This window comes from Pelobates fuscus, chromosome 4 (assembly GCF_036172605.1).
Source record: "Pelobates fuscus isolate aPelFus1 chromosome 4, aPelFus1.pri, whole genome shotgun sequence".
NCBI lineage: Eukaryota > Metazoa > Chordata > Amphibia > Anura > Pelobatidae > Pelobates > Pelobates fuscus.
The window spans coordinates 21,284,692-21,297,994 of NC_086320.1; the positions used below are offsets into that span (position 1 = coordinate 21,284,692).

The 13,303-nt window shown below is 39.4% G+C and overlaps 3 non-coding genes across 3 annotated transcripts; all 3 read left to right on the forward strand.

Annotated features, from left to right (window-relative positions):
- The first annotated feature begins 4,722 nt into the window (after positions 1-4,722).
- Positions 4,723-4,811, forward strand: TRNAY-GUA (transfer RNA tyrosine (anticodon GUA)). The gene is given in 2 exon segments: positions 4,723-4,759; positions 4,776-4,811. It is a non-coding gene; the product is annotated as a tRNA-Tyr (tRNA).
- Positions 4,812-6,450: 1,639 nt separating this feature from the next.
- On the forward strand, positions 6,451-6,539 carry TRNAY-GUA (transfer RNA tyrosine (anticodon GUA)). Its single transcript is given in 2 exon segments — positions 6,451-6,487; positions 6,504-6,539. It is a non-coding gene; the product is annotated as a tRNA-Tyr (tRNA).
- Positions 6,540-8,718: 2,179 nt separating this feature from the next.
- Positions 8,719-8,807, forward strand: TRNAY-GUA (transfer RNA tyrosine (anticodon GUA)). The gene is given in 2 exon segments: positions 8,719-8,755; positions 8,772-8,807. It is a non-coding gene; the product is annotated as a tRNA-Tyr (tRNA).
- The last annotated feature ends 4,496 nt before the right edge of the window (positions 8,808-13,303 follow it).

The window sequence follows — 13,303 nt, forward strand, 5'->3', positions numbered from 1 at the left end:
CTGCTTGTGATAATTACATTACCCATTTTGTAATGGCACCCCTTTATGCCCAGGGTGCCATTACAAAAGATGAGAGCGGAAAAGTGGGGGATTAGCTCAAATGGTAGAGTGCTCGCTTAGCATGTGAGAGGTAACGGGATCGATGCCCGCATTCTCCAGTGGCTGCTTCTTCTTTTAAATGAAGGGTGCTTAGTTGAACTTTTTGTTTACCTGGATGTCATTGCCACAGCAGCATGTTGCAAAATGTTTAACTGCTTACCTGATTCTTCAAAAATGTCCTACTTTGACATTGAGTGAACTCACGAATTACCTTCGATAGCTCAGCTGGTAGAGCGGAGGACTGTAGTTGGTATATGATAGCAATCCTTAGGTCGCTGGTTCAATTCTGGCTCGAAGGACATGTGTTTTTCTCTCTTGTAGAGCAGAGGACTGTATGTTGCATGTCTGTATTTTATGTAATAAATGTAACCTTGTGTATTTTACTGTCTTTTTACTGCCATGTGCTTAATGGAGTTTTGCATCTGTCCTTGGAGATAATTGGATTACTTCCCAATTATCTCCAGGATAGAAGACTCTGTAGAACTGGTTTTGGGCAGAAAAGCCATGCTTCATTTGGTCACAAAGGACTATGATCTATCTTTTGAACCACTGCACCAATTTGTATGATTTTGACGTATGTTTGTATTTGGAGTATGCTGATTCTGAAAATGTAAGTTTTATGTGAATGTGATGCATACTTTTAAAGTTATGAATAATGTGGAAAAACTGTATTTCTCTGCTTGTGATAATTACATTACCCATTTTGTAATGGCACCCCTTTATGCCCAGGGTGCCATTACAAAAGATGAGAGCGGAAAAGTGGGTGATTAGCTCAAATTGTAGAGCGCTTGCTTAGCATGTGAGAGGTAGCGGGATCGATGCCCGCATTCTCCAGTGGCTGCTTCTTCTTTTAAATGAAGGGTGCTTAGACTGTATGTTGCATGTCTGTATTTTATGTAATAAATGTAACCTTGTGTATTTTACTGTCTTTTTACTGCCATGTGCTTAATGGAGTTTTGCATCTGTCCTTGGAGATAATTGGATTACTTCCCAATTATCTCCAGGATAGAAGACTCTGTGGAACTGGTTTTGGGCAGAAAAGCCATGCTTCATTTGGTCACAAAGGACTACGATCTATCTTTTGAACCACTGGACCAATTTGTATGATTTTGACGTATGTTTGTATTTGGAGTATGCTGATTCTAAAAATGTAAGTTTTATGTGAATGTGATGCATACTTTTAAAGTTATGAATAATGTGGAAAAACTGTATTTCTCTGCTTGTGATAATTACATTACCCATTTTGTAATGGCACCCCTTTATGCCCAGGGTGCCATTACAAAAGATGAGAGCGGGAAAGTGGGGGATTAGCTCAAATGGTAGAGCGCTCGCTTAGCATGTGAGAGGTAGCGGGATCGATGCCCGCATTCTCCAGTGGCTGCTTCTTCTTTTAAATGAAGGGTGCTTAGTTGAACTTTTTGTTTACCTGGATGTCATTGCCACAGCAGCATGTTGCAAAATGTTTAACTGCTTACCTGATTCTTCAAAAATGTCCTACTTTGACATTGAGTGAACTCACGAATTACCTTCGATAGCTCAGCTGGTAGAGCGGAGGACTGTAGTTGGTATATGATAGCAATCCTTAGGTCGCTGGTTCAATTCTGGCTCGAAGGACATGTGTTTTTCTCTCTTGTAGAGCAGAGGACTGTATGTTGCATGTCTGTATTTTATGTAATAAATGTAACCTTGTGTATTTTACTGTCTTTTTACTGCCATGTGCTTAATGGAGTTTTGCATCTGTCCTTGGAGATAATTGGATTACTTCCCAATTATCTCCAGGATAGAAGACTCTGTAGAACTGGTTTTGGGCAGAAAAGCCATGCTTCATTTGGTCACAAAGGACTACGATCTATCTTTTGAACCACTGGACCAATTTGTATGATTTTGACGTATGTTTGTATTTGGAGTATGCTGATTCTAAAAATGTAAGTTTTATGTGAATGTGATGCATACTTTTAAAGTTATGAATAATGTGGAAAAACTGTATTTCTCTGCTTGTGATAATTACATTACCCATTTTGTAATGGCACCCCTTTATGCCCAAGTGCCATTACAAAAGATGAGAGCGGAAAAGTGGGGGATTAGCTCAAATGGTAGAGCGCTCGCTTAGCATGTGAGAGGTAGCGGGATCGATGCCCGCATTCTCCAGTGGCTGCTTCTTTTTTACTGTCTTTTTACTGCCATGTGCTTAATGGAGTTTTGCATCTGTCCTTGGAGATAATTGGATTACTTCCCAATTATCTCCAGGATAGAAGACTCTGTGGAACTGGTTTTGGGCAGAAAAGCCATGCTTCATTTGGTCACAAAGGACTACGATCTATCTTTTGAACCACTGGACCAATTTGTATGATTTTGACGTATGTTTGTATTTGGAGTATGCTGATTCTGAAAATGTAAGTTTTATGTGAATGTGATGCATACTTTTAAAGTTATGAATAATGTGGAAAAACTGTATTTCTCTGCTTGTGATAATTACATTACCCATTTTGTAATGGCACCCCTTTATGCCCAGGGTGCCATTACAAAAGATGAGAGCGGAAAAGTGGGTGATTAGCTCAAATTGTAGAGCGCTTGCTTAGCATGTGAGAGGTAGCGGGATCGATGCCCGCATTCTCCAGTGGCTGCTTCTTCTTTTAAATGAAGGGTGCTTAGACTGTATGTTGCATGTCTGTATTTTATGTAATAAATGTAACCTTGTGTATTTTACTGTCTTTTTACTGCCATGTGCTTAATGGAGTTTTGCATCTGTCCTTGGAGATAATTGGATTACTTCCCAATTATCTCCAGGATAGAAGACTCTGTGGAACTGGTTTTGGGCAGAAAAGCCATGCTTCATTTGGTCACAAAGGACTACGATCTATCTTTTGAACCACTGGACCAATTTGTATGATTTTGACGTATGTTTGTATTTGGAGTATGCTGATTCTAAAAATGTAAGTTTTATGTGAATGTGATGCATACTTTTAAAGTTATGAATAATGTGGAAAAACTGTATTTCTCTGCTTGTGATAATTACATTACCCATTTTGTAATGGCACCCCTTTATGCCCAGGGTGCCATTACAAAAGATGAGAGCGGGAAAGTGGGGGATTAGCTCAAATGGTAGAGCGCTCGCTTAGCATGTGAGAGGTAGCGGGATCGATGCCCGCATTCTCCAGTGGCTGCTTCTTCTTTTAAATGAAGGGTGCTTAGTTGAACTTTTTGTTTACCTGGATGTCATTGCCACAGCAGCATGTTGCAAAATGTTTAACTGCTTACCTGATTCTTCAAAAATGTCCTACTTTGACATTGAGTGAACTCACGAATTACCTTCGATAGCTCAGCTGGTAGAGCGGAGGACTGTAGTTGGTATATGATAGCAATCCTTAGGTCGCTGGTTCAATTCTGGCTCGAAGGACATGTGTTTTTCTCTCTTGTAGAGCAGAGGACTGTATGTTGCATGTCTGTATTTTATGTAATAAATGTAACCTTGTGTATTTTACTGTCTTTTTACTGCCATGTGCTTAATGGAGTTTTGCATCTGTCCTTGGAGATAATTGGATTACTTCCCAATTATCTCCAGGATAGAAGACTCTGTAGAACTGGTTTTGGGCAGAAAAGCCATGCTTCATTTGGTCACAAAGGACTACGATCTATCTTTTGAACCACTGGACCAATTTGTATGATTTTGACGTATGTTTGTATTTGGAGTATGCTGATTCTAAAAATGTAAGTTTTATGTGAATGTGATGCATACTTTTAAAGTTATGAATAATGTGGAAAAACTGTATTTCTCTGCTTGTGATAATTACATTACCCATTTTGTAATGGCACCCCTTTATGCCCAGGGTGCCATTACAAAAGATGAGAGCGGAAAAGTGGGTGATTAGCTCAAATTGTAGAGCGCTTGCTTAGCATGTGAGAGGTAGCGGGATCGATGCCCGCATTCTCCAGTGGCTGCTTCTTCTTTTAAATGAAGGGTGCTTAGACTGTATGTTGCATGTCTGTATTTTATGTAATAAATGTAACCTTGTGTATTTTACTGTCTTTTTACTGCCATGTGCTTAATGGAGTTTTGCATCTGTCCTTGGAGATAATTGGATTACTTCCCAATTATCTCCAGGATAGAAGACTCTGTGGAACTGGTTTTGGGCAGAAAAGCCATGCTTCATTTGGTCACAAAGGACTACGATCTATCTTTTGAACCACTGGACCAATTTGTATGATTTTGACGTATGTTTGTATTTGGAGTATGCTGATTCTAAAAATGTAAGTTTTATGTGAATGTGATGCATACTTTTAAAGTTATGAATAATGTGGAAAAACTGTATTTCTCTGCTTGTGATAATTACATTACCCATTTTGTAATGGCACCCCTTTATGCCCAGGGTGCCATTACAAAAGATGAGAGCGGGAAAGTGGGGGATTAGCTCAAATGGTAGAGCGCTCGCTTAGCATGTGAGAGGTAGCGGGATCGATGCCCGCATTCTCCAGTGGCTGCTTCTTCTTTTAAATGAAGGGTGCTTAGTTGAACTTTTTGTTTACCTGGATGTCATTGCCACAGCAGCATGTTGCAAAATGTTTAACTGCTTACCTGATTCTTCAAAAATGTCCTACTTTGACATTGAGTGAACTCACGAATTACCTTCGATAGCTCAGCTGGTAGAGCGGAGGACTGTAGTTGGTATATGATAGCAATCCTTAGGTCGCTGGTTCAATTCCGGCTCGAAGGACATGTGTTTTTCTCTCTTGTAGAGCAGAGGACTGTATGTTGCATGTCTGTATTTTATGTAATAAATGTAACCTTGTGTATTTTACTGTCTTTTTACTGCCATGTGCTTAATGGAGTTTTGCATCTGTCCTTGGAGATAATTGGATTACTTCCCAATTATCTCCAGGATAGAAGACTCTGTGGAACTGGTTTTGGGCAGAAAAGCCATGCTTCATTTGGTCACAAAGGACTACGATCTATCTTTTGAACCACTGGACCAATTTGTATGATTTTGACGTATGTTTGTATTTGGAGTATGCTGATTCTGAAAATGTAAGTTTTATGTGAATGTGATGCATACTTTTAAAGTTATGAATAATGTGGAAAAACTGTATTTCTCTGCTTGTGATAATTACATTACCCATTTTGTAATGGCACCCCTTTATGCCCAGGGTGCCATTACAAAAGATGAGAGCGGAAAAGTGGGGGATTAGCTCAAATGGTAGAGTGCTCGCTTAGCATGTGAGAGGTAGCCATGTGCTTAATGGAGTTTTGCATCTGTCCTTGGAGATAATTGGATTACTTCCCAATTATCTCCAGGATAGAAGACTCTGTGCAACTGGTTTTGGGCAGAAAAGCCATGCTTCATTTGGTCACAAAGGACTACGATCTATCTTTTGAACCACTGGACCAATTTGAATGATTTTGACGTATGTTTGTATTTGGAGTATGCTGATTCTGAAAATGTAAGTTTTATGTGAATGTGATGCATACTTTTAAAGTTATGAATAATGTGGAAAAACTGTATTTCTCTGCTTGTGATAATTACATTACCCATTTTGTAATGGCACCCCTTTATGCCCAGGGTGCCATTACAAAAGATGAGAGCGGAAAAGTGGGTGATTAGCTCAAATTGTAGAGCGCTTGCTTAGCATGTGAGAGGTAGCGGGATCGATGCCCGCATTCTCCAGTGGCTGCTTCTTCTTTTAAATGAAGGGTGCTTAGACTGTATGTTGCATGTCTGTATTTTATGTAATAAATGTAACCTTGTGTATTTTACTGTCTTTTTACTGCCATGTGCTTAATGGAGTTTTGCATCTGTCCTTGGAGATAATTGGATTACTTCCCAATTATCTCCAGGATAGAAGACTCTGTGGAACTGGTTTTGGGCAGAAAAGCCATGCTTCATTTGGTCACAAAGGACTACGATCTATCTTTTGAACCACTGGACCAATTTGTATGATTTTGACGTATGTTTGTATTTGGAGTATGCTGATTCTAAAAATGTAAGTTTTATGTGAATGTGATGCATACTTTTAAAGTTATGAATAATGTGGAAAAACTGTATTTCTCTGCTTGTGATAATTACATTACCCATTTTGTAATGGCACCCCTTTATGCCCAGGGTGCCATTACAAAAGATGAGAGCGGGAAAGTGGGGGATTAGCTCAAATGGTAGAGCGCTCGCTTAGCATGTGAGAGGTAGCGGGATCGATGCCCGCATTCTCCAGTGGCTGCTTCTTCTTTTAAATGAAGGGTGCTTAGTTGAACTTTTTGTTTACCTGGATGTCATTGCCACAGCAGCATGTTGCAAAATGTTTAACTGCTTACCTGATTCTTCAAAAATGTCCTACTTTGACATTGAGTGAACTCACGAATTACCTTCGATAGCTCAGCTGGTAGAGCGGAGGACTGTAGTTGGTATATGATAGCAATCCTTAGGTCGCTGGTTCAATTCCGGCTCGAAGGACATGTGTTTTTCTCTCTTGTAGAGCAGAGGACTGTATGTTGCATGTCTGTATTTTATGTAATAAATGTAACCTTGTGTATTTTACTGTCTTTTTACTGCCATGTGCTTAATGGAGTTTTGCATCTGTCCTTGGAGATAATTGGATTACTTCCCAATTATCTCCAGGATAGAAGACTCTGTGGAACTGGTTTTGGGCAGAAAAGCCATGCTTCATTTGGTCACAAAGGACTACGATCTATCTTTTGAACCACTGGACCAATTTGTATGATTTTGACGTATGTTTGTATTTGGAGTATGCTGATTCTGAAAATGTAAGTTTTATGTGAATGTGATGCATACTTTTAAAGTTATGAATAATGTGGAAAAACTGTATTTCTCTGCTTGTGATAATTACATTACCCATTTTGTAATGGCACCCCTTTATGCCCAGGGTGCCATTACAAAAGATGAGAGCGGAAAAGTGGGGGATTAGCTCAAATGGTAGAGTGCTCGCTTAGCATGTGAGAGGTAGCCATGTGCTTAATGGAGTTTTGCATCTGTCCTTGGAGATAATTGGATTACTTCCCAATTATCTCCAGGATAGAAGACTCTGTGCAACTGGTTTTGGGCAGAAAAGCCATGCTTCATTTGGTCACAAAGGACTACGATCTATCTTTTGAACCACTGGACCAATTTGAATGATTTTGACGTATGTTTGTATTTGGAGTATGCTGATTCTGAAAATGTAAGTTTTATGTGAATGTGATGCATACTTTTAAAGTTATGAATAATGTGGAAAAACTGTATTTCTCTGCTTGTGATAATTACATTACCCATTTTGTAATGGCACCCCTTTATGCCCAGGGTGCCATTACAAAAGATGAGAGTGGAAAAGTGGGGGATTAGCTCAAATGGTAGAGTGCTCGCTTAGCATGTGAGAGGTAGCGGGATCGATGCCCGCATTCTCCAGTGGCTGCTTCTTCTTTTAAATGAAGGGTGCTTAGACTGTATGTTGCATGTCTGTATTTTATGTAATAAATGTAACCTTGTGTATTTTACTGTCTTTTTACTGCCATGTGCTTAATGGAGTTTTGCATCTGTCCTTGGAGATAATTGGATTACTTCCCAATTATCTCCAGGATAGAAGACTCTGTGCAACTGGTTTTGGGCAGAAAAGCCATGCTTCATTTGGTCACAAAGGACTACGATCTATCTTTTGAACCACTGGACCAATTTGAATGATTTTGACGTATGTTTGTATTTGGAGTATGCTGATTCTGAAAATGTAAGTTTTATGTGAATGTGATGCATACTTTTAAAGTTATGAATAATGTGGAAAAACTGTATTTCTCTGCTTGTGATAATTACATTACCCATTTTGTAATGGCACCCCTTTATGCCCAGGGTGCCATTACAAAAGATGAGAGCGGAAAAGTGGGGGATTAGCTCAAATGGTAGAGTGCTCGCTTAGCATGTGAGAGGTAGCGGGATCGATGCCCGCATTCTCCACTTGCTGCTTCTTCTTTTAAATGAAGGGTGCTTAGACTGTATGTTGCATGTCTGTATTTTATGTAATAAATGTAACCTTGTGTATTTTACTGTCTTTTTACTGCCATGTGCTTAATGGAGTTTTGCATCTGTCCTTGGAGATAATTGGATTACTTCCCAATTATCTCCAGGATAGAAGACTCTGTGCAACTGGTTTTGGGCAGAAAAGCCATGCTTCATTTGGTCACAAAGGACTACGATCTATCTTTTGAACCACTGGACCAATTTGTATGATTTTGACGTATGTTTGTATTTGGAGTATGCTGATTCTAAAAATGTAAGTTTTATGTGAATGTGATGCATACTTTTAAAGTTATGAATAATGTGGAAAAACTGTATTTCTCTGCTTGTGATAATTACATTACCCATTTTGTAATGGCACCCCTTTATGCCCAGGGTGCCATTACAAAAGATGAGAGCGGGAAAGTGGGGGATTAGCTCAAATGGTAGAGCGCTCGCTTAGCATGTGAGAGGTAGCGGGATCGATGCCCGCATTCTCCAGTGGCTGCTTCTTCTTTTAAATGAAGGGTGCTTAGTTGAACTTTTTGTTTACCTGGATGTCATTGCCACAGCAGCATGTTGCAAAATGTTTAACTGCTTACCTGATTCTTCAAAAATGTCCTACTTTGACATTGAGTGAACTCACGAATTACCTTCGATAGCTCAGCTGGTAGAGCGGAGGACTGTAGTTGGTATATGATAGCAATCCTTAGGTCGCTGGTTCAATTCCGGCTCGAAGGACATGTGTTTTTCTCTCTTGTAGAGCAGAGGACTGTATGTTGCATGTCTGTATTTTATGTAATAAATGTAACCTTGTGTATTTTACTGTCTTTTTACTGCCATGTGCTTAATGGAGTTTTGCATCTGTCCTTGGAGATAATTGGATTACTTCCCAATTATCTCCAGGATAGAAGACTCTGTGGAACTGGTTTTGGGCAGAAAAGCCATGCTTCATTTGGTCACAAAGGACTACGATCTATCTTTTGAACCACTGGACCAATTTGTATGATTTTGACGTATGTTTGTATTTGGAGTATGCTGATTCTGAAAATGTAAGTTTTATGTGAATGTGATGCATACTTTTAAAGTTATGAATAATGTGGAAAAACTGTATTTCTCTGCTTGTGATAATTACATTACCCATTTTGTAATGGCACCCCTTTATGCCCAGGGTGCCATTACAAAAGATGAGAGCGGAAAAGTGGGGGATTAGCTCAAATGGTAGAGTGCTCGCTTAGCATGTGAGAGGTAGCCATGTGCTTAATGGAGTTTTGCATCTGTCCTTGGAGATAATTGGATTACTTCCCAATTATCTCCAGGATAGAAGACTCTGTGCAACTGGTTTTGGGCAGAAAAGCCATGCTTCATTTGGTCACAAAGGACTACGATCTATCTTTTGAACCACTGGACCAATTTGAATGATTTTGACGTATGTTTGTATTTGGAGTATGCTGATTCTGAAAATGTAAGTTTTATGTGAATGTGATGCATACTTTTAAAGTTATGAATAATGTGGAAAAACTGTATTTCTCTGCTTGTGATAATTACATTACCCATTTTGTAATGGCACCCCTTTATGCCCAGGGTGCCATTACAAAAGATGAGAGTGGAAAAGTGGGGGATTAGCTCAAATGGTAGAGTGCTCGCTTAGCATGTGAGAGGTAGCGGGATCGATGCCCGCATTCTCCAGTGGCTGCTTCTTCTTTTAAATGAAGGGTGCTTAGACTGTATGTTGCATGTCTGTATTTTATGTAATAAATGTAACCTTGTGTATTTTACTGTCTTTTTACTGCCATGTGCTTAATGGAGTTTTGCATCTGTCCTTGGAGATAATTGGATTACTTCCCAATTATCTCCAGGATAGAAGACTCTGTGCAACTGGTTTTGGGCAGAAAAGCCATGCTTCATTTGGTCACAAAGGACTACGATCTATCTTTTGAACCACTGGACCAATTTGAATGATTTTGACGTATGTTTGTATTTGGAGTATGCTGATTCTGAAAATGTAAGTTTTATGTGAATGTGATGCATACTTTTAAAGTTATGAATAATGTGGAAAAACTGTATTTCTCTGCTTGTGATAATTACATTACCCATTTTGTAATGGCACCCCTTTATGCCCAGGGTGCCATTACAAAAGATGAGAGCGGAAAAGTGGGGGATTAGCTCAAATGGTAGAGTGCTCGCTTAGCATGTGAGAGGTAGCGGGATCGATGCCCGCATTCTCCAGTGGCTGCTTCTTCTTTTAAATGAAGGGTGCTTAGACTGTATGTTGCATGTCTGTATTTTATGTAATAAATGTAACCTTGTGTATTTTACTGTCTTTTTACTGCCATGTGCTTAATGGAGTTTTGCATCTGTCCTTGGAGATAATTGGATTACTTCCCAATTATCTCCAGGATAGAAGACTCTGTGCAACTGGTTTTGGGCAGAAAAGCCATGCTTCATTTGGTCACAAAGGACTACGATCTATCTTTTGAACCACTGGACCAATTTGAATGATTTTGACGTATGTTTGTATTTGGAGTATGCTGATTCTAAAAATGTAAGTTTTATGTGAATGTGATGCATACTTTTAAAGTTATGAATAATGTGGAAAAACTGTATTTCTCTGCTTGTGATAATTACATTACCCATTTTGTAATGGCACCCCTTTATGCCCAGGGTGCCATTACAAAAGATGAGAGTGGAAAAGTGGGGGATTAGCTCAAATGGTAGAGTGCTCGCTTAGCATGTGAGAGGTAGCGGGATCGATGCCCGCATTCTCCAGTGGCTGCTTCTTCTTTTAAATGAAGGGTGCTTAGACTGTATGTTGCATGTCTGTATTTTATGTAATAACTGTAACCTTGTGTATTTTACTGTCTTTTTACTGCCATGTGCTTAATGGAGTTTTGCATCTGTCCTTGGAGATAATTGGATTACTTCCCAATTATCTCCAGGATAGAAGACTCTGTGCAACTGGTTTTGGGCAGAAAAGCCATGCTTCATTTGGTCACAAAGGACTACGATCTATCTTTTGAACCACTGGACCAATTTGAATGATTTTGACGTATGTTTGTATTTGGAGTATGCTGATTCTGAAAATGTAAGTTTTATGTGAATGTGATGCATACTTTTAAAGTTATGAATAATGTGGAAAAACTGTATTTCTCTGCTTGTGATAATTACATTACCCATTTTGTAATGGCACCCCTTTATGCCCAGGGTGCCATTACAAAAGATGAGAGCGGAAAAGTGGGGGATTAGCTCAAATGGTAGAGCGCTCGCTTAGCATGTGAGAGGTAGCGGGATCGATGCCCGCATTCTCCAGTGGCTGCTTCTTCTTTTAAATGAAGGGTGCTTGGTTGAACTTTTTGTTTACCTGGATGTCATTGCCACAGCAGCATGTTGCAAAATGTTTAACTGCTTACCTGATTCTTCAAAAATGTCCTACTTTGACATTGAGTGAACTCACGAATTACCTTCGATAGCTCAGCTGGTAGAGCGGAGGACTGTAGTTGGTATATGATAGCAATCCTTAGGTCGCTGGTTCAATTCTGGCTCGAAGGACATGTGTTTTTCTCTCTTGTAGAGCAGAGGACTGTATGTTGCATGTCTGTATTTTATGTAATAAATGTAACCTTGTGTATTTTACTGTCTTTTTACTGCCATGTGCTTAATGGAGTTTTGCATCTGTCCTTGGAGATAATTGGATTACTTCCCAATTATCTCCAGGATAGAAGACTCTGTGGAACTGGTTTTGGGCAGAAAAGCCATGCTTCATTTGGTCACAAAGGACTACGATCTATCTTTTGAACCACTGGACCAATTTGTATGATTTTGACGTATGTTTGTATTTGGAGTATGCTGATTCTGAAAATGTAAGTTTTATGTGAATGTGATGCATACTTTTAAAGTTATGAATAATGTGGAAAAACTGTATTTCTCTGCTTGTGATAATTACATTACCCATTTTGTAATGGCACCCCTTTATGCCCAGGGTGCCATTACAAAAGATGAGAGCGGAAAAGTGGGGGATTAGCTCAAATGGTAGAGTGCTCGCTTAGCATGTGAGAGGTAGCCATGTGCTTAATGGAGTTTTGCATCTGTCCTTGGAGATAATTGGATTACTTCCCAATTATCTCCAGGATAGAAGACTCTGTGCAACTGGTTTTGGGCAGAAAAGCCATGCTTCATTTGGTCACAAAGGACTACGATCTATCTTTTGAACCACTGGACCAATTTGAATGATTTTGACGTATGTTTGTATTTGGAGTATGCTGATTCTGAAAATGTAAGTTTTATGTGAATGTGATGCATACTTTTAAAGTTATGAATAATGTGGAAAAACTGTATTTCTCTGCTTGTGATAATTACATTACCCATTTTGTAATGGCACCCCTTTATGCCCAGGGTGCCATTACAAAAGATGAGAGTGGAAAAGTGGGGGATTAGCTCAAATGGTAGAGTGCTCGCTTAGCATGTGAGAGGTAGCGGGATCGATGCCCGCATTCTCCAGTGGCTGCTTCTTCTTTTAAATGAAGGGTGCTTAGACTGTATGTTGCATGTCTGTATTTTATGTAATAAATGTAACCTTGTGTATTTTACTGTCTTTTTACTGCCATGTGCTTAATGGAGTTTTGCATCTGTCCTTGGAGATAATTGGATTACTTCCCAATTATCTCCAGGATAGAAGACTCTGTGCAACTGGTTTTGGGCAGAAAAGCCATGCTTCATTTGGTCACAAAGGACTACGATCTATCTTTTGAACCACTGGACCAATTTGAATGATTTTGACGTATGTTTGTATTTGGAGTATGCTGATTCTGAAAATGTAAGTTTTATGTGAATGTGATGCATACTTTTAAAGTTATGAATAATGTGGAAAAACTGTATTTCTCTGCTTGTGATAATTACATTACCCATTTTGTAATGGCACCCCTTTATGCCCAGGGTGCCATTACAAAAGATGAGAGCGGAAAAGTGGGGGATTAGCTCAAATGGTAGAGTGCTCGCTTAGCATGTGAGAGGTAGCGGGATCGATGCCCGCATTCTCCAGTGGCTGCTTCTTCTTTTAAATGAAGGGTGCTTAGACTGTATGTTGCATGTCTGTATTTTATGTAATAAATGTAACCTTGTGTATTTTACTGTCTTTTTACTGCCATGTGCTTAATGGAGTTTTGCATCTGTCCTTGGAGATAATTGGATTACTTCCCAATTATCTCCAGGATAGAAGACTCTGTGCAACTGGTTTTGGG